The sequence below is a fragment of the Macrobrachium rosenbergii genome, chromosome 3 (assembly GCF_040412425.1).
Source record: "Macrobrachium rosenbergii isolate ZJJX-2024 chromosome 3, ASM4041242v1, whole genome shotgun sequence".
Classification (NCBI taxonomy): Eukaryota; Metazoa; Arthropoda; class Malacostraca; order Decapoda; family Palaemonidae; genus Macrobrachium; species Macrobrachium rosenbergii.
In genome coordinates this window covers 91,582,856-91,586,648 of record NC_089743.1, presented here as the reverse complement: position 1 = coordinate 91,586,648, position 3,793 = coordinate 91,582,856, and the positions used below count along the sequence as shown (strand labels likewise).

Sequence of the window (3,793 nt, the reverse complement as noted above, 5' to 3'; positions counted from 1 at the left end):
ATATATATATATATACATTTATATATATATAATATATACATTTATATATATATATATATATATATATATATATATATATATATATATATATATATATATATATAAATCAGATTTGAAATAAATTTGCTGATAAGGAATTAGTCACACTTGTTTATCACTGAGGATTAAAAACGTGATTAGAGGAAAAAAAAAAGTGTTGCTTCAAGGTTGTGAATGCTAAAACCATCCCCAAGATAAATTTAGTGAAGGACAAAGCAGTATTCTTCTTCAGTTGTGGAGTAATGGCATTTATTTTATTGCATCACTGTCACTCGTAACGAGTTTTTCCTGTTTCCGTGTTCCTTTCTTGCAACAGACGGGTCCATCACCTCCTGTCTACGTGTGTTTGAGTTTTGACAAGTTTAAACGGAATTATCTTCGTTGTGCACTATACTTGGAAACTGACAGTACCACAAATTAAGTCATCTTTCATCTGGCAGCTAAGATCGCAAATCATGTTAGGCCTAGTATAGTCTAGTCTTCGGTTTTACACTGAAATAACCCCATCTCAATCAGGCTTATAAAGGATGTAATTAATTAGCAGGGTATTTCTGTTTTATACTTTAATCATTTTAATTACTTTATGGATCATCAGTATTAGACACGGGACATATATATATTACAATATTGAACTTCATATATTTAGTAGGGCGCAGAAAATGTCCACCTTTCCCATAGTCTTCAGGAAGTCAATCAATAGTCCATTCACAGTAGATAGATCTGGCCGATTCTTACATGAGACAAACCTTCCTTCCTTAGCCTGAACAGTTGACATTCTCTTCCTCGAAACGGGGCTGTCTTCGTGCACGTTGCCTTTCTTTTATTATGGGGTGCGCGAATGTTCCCAACTCACTAACAGCAGGAACCCTTTACAAGAGGCGAGAGTTTGCTGTTAAACTGGCTTAGTCCTAAAGTCCCTGAGACGTCTTAAACTGGCTTAGTCCTAGAGTCTCTGTGACGTCTTAAACTGGCTTAGTCCTAGAGTCTCTGAGACGTCTTAAACTGGCTTAGTCCTAAAGTCTGTGAGACCTCTTAAACTGGCTTAAAGACGGGTTAGTCCTCTTAAAGTGTCTCTGAGACAAACTGGCTTAGTCCTAGATCTCTGAGACGTAAACTGGCTTAGTCCTAAAGTCTCTGAGACATCTTAAACTGGCTTAGTCCTAAAGTCTGTGAGATGTCTTAAACTGGCTTAGTCCTAAAGTCTCTGAGACGTCTTAAACTGGCTTAGTCCTAAAGTCTGTCCGAGATGTCTTAAACTGGCTTAGTCCTAAAGTCTCTGAGACATCTTAAACTGGCTTAGTCCTAAAGTCTGTGAGCTGTCTTAAACTGGCTTAGTCCTAAAGTCTCTGAGACGTCTTAAACTGGCTTAGTCCTAGTCTCTGAGACGCATTTCCGTTCGAGAACTGGTTTGCTGTTACTTTGGAGGAGGAGGAGGAAAGAATGGGGTGTTTTTGGGGGCGGGGGATACCACACAGGTTGCTTTTAGACTAGACAGAGATATGACATTACCTGAGGAAAGAGCAGAGAATCTTTGAAGGCTGTATTCTAAAATGAAAATAAAAAAAAGAATAGGGTCTAAAAGGAGAGAAGCCTCAGCTTTCTAATACTCCCAACATCATTCTCAGCAAGCATTTAGGACTAAGGTTGCTAAACCGATGCCCATTCACAACCGGGTCAGTTGTTGGTTGGTAGAGTATTGTCAGTGCGATGCAATGCTTTACCACTGAGCTTTACAGACACAGACACACACACACACATGTATATTTATATATATATATATATATATATATATATATATATATATATATATATATATATTCAAAGAATTAAAAAAAATATGTACACTTGTAAGTTTTTTAAGCTAAAGGGAATGTACTTGAAGTGGCTAATGTTTGTTTGAAGAAGATAGTTTTCATTGTTGATAGTTAACAGAAAACTGCAGACTATTGAAAGCATAAAAGTGAATATTTGGGAACTTTATAAAGTTATATGAAATCCACGAATATGAAGGTATAAAAGTTAGTCTGACGGGTTGAAGAACGGCATTGCCCTATTCATATAAAGTTGCATTTTAAAGCAAGTATCTCCGATGGCTAACAGCAGCAGAGCGTCTGCGGGAATCAAGGTTCACAGCAGTAGTCGATAGTAGTCCTACTATCTACTACTTTAGCCATAGTATTGACGGTCATCATCGTGGTCGTTATTATTATAGCCCTAAAATCCACCATTTTGATAATTTAATACCAACCTCGTACTATAAATCACGTTAGTCGTGGTATGTAATATTCTTGGTTGAACTGTCTTGAGTTTCCAGACTAGACGAACAGGGGGGAGATGAAATTTAAATAATGTTTTATTTATATTTCTGTGCTTTTGGTTGAGTTTTAGGCATTATAGTAAAGTATTTGTAACTGTTAGTTCACCTGCATTTTATTTTTACATTGATGAAAACTGTCGTCAGCTCAAACAGCAATTGGCATGATTTTTATTATAATTGTTGTAGTTGTTGGTCGTTATTTTTCAGTTGAAATCATCACCAGTGTAGTTTATCATCTTAAAAACTCCAGTCCTCAGTAAAACATTATTATTATTATTATTATTATTGTAAATGTGCGATCTCTTCTAGCAGTAGAGGGTTAGACAAACATCCTCCTTGGGAATATTCCCACTCTTTCCACAGACGGAATAGAAGGATGGGAACCAAAAACACAGTTGCACACACTGGAGATTTTGTGATTCCAAGTACATGCAGCAGCATAGCTGATTCCTTTATTATTATAGCTTCTGTGACAGATGGATATTTTCCTGGTCGGTGACTTCGCCGTTCAGGGTTTATTATTATTATTATTATTATTATTATTATTATTATTATTATTATTATTATTATTATTATTATTATTAATGTCTTTGCCGTTGCCATCTTGGTTGCTTTTGCTGTGTTTACTGAAATTGTTAAATGACCGTTCTCTCATTTTCTTGGTTTGTTTAATAAATTTCCTCACTACCAGAGAGCAAATATGTAATTCTCTCGAGGTTAGTGGGTTCAGCGGCCGTTCCTTCCCCTCTGTTGTCAGGCTTTGGGATTCTTCACCCGCACAAGGTCTAGTTAACATGTTAGGAATGTAATACACCAATAAACCTGACCTGTACATGATTAATAGGCGGCGATATTAAGGCCTAAAAACGTTACATAGGCCTAAAAATTTCAGTATTGGCAAATGGCAGTCATTACATTGGATTAGGAGCTGGGAATGTTTAGGCCTGTGAATTTCAGTATAAGTGTTTTAATTTAGTATAGGCACTAATAAACTTTATCTTTGGTCTACCAGTTGATTAATTTGTGGGGGCAGGTAGGGCATCGGTGTTCAGTGGTAGCATACGCCTATAAGTCTAATAAACCATTCTGAATAAAGGTGTATGGTAGCATATGCTAATAAAACACCTGATCAGTCTAATAAAAACATCAGACTTAAGGTGTATGGTAGTCTTTTAGAGAGCAACACCTTACATAGGCCTATTTCTTTCTGGACCTTAAAAATACTTGTGGAAGTTAGCGAGGTTCAAGATCAGTAAACATTTTTCAGATTATTTTTTTTTAATTTACATAATACCTTAAAGGGAACTGGCTTAGCGTCGAACCACAGTTTAGAGTGAATTGGAATAACTTTAACGACAATGGAAATATATTCACCATATGAGGCACTGTAGCCATGATATTAGAATTGACTTCATCGTCAAACACTGACATAAGATT

The 3,793-nt window shown here is 36.0% G+C and overlaps 1 long non-coding RNA gene across 1 annotated transcript; it reads right to left on the bottom strand.

Moving 5' to 3' along the window:
• Nucleotides 1-587: 587 nt before the first annotated feature.
• Nucleotides 588-3,380, bottom strand: LOC136827924 (uncharacterized). Its single transcript, XR_010849853.1, has 2 exons — nucleotides 1,426-3,380; nucleotides 588-1,068 (listed from the first exon to the last, which is right to left on the bottom strand). It is a non-coding gene; the product is annotated as an uncharacterized lncRNA (long non-coding RNA).
• Between the last annotated feature and the right edge of the window lie 413 nt (nucleotides 3,381-3,793).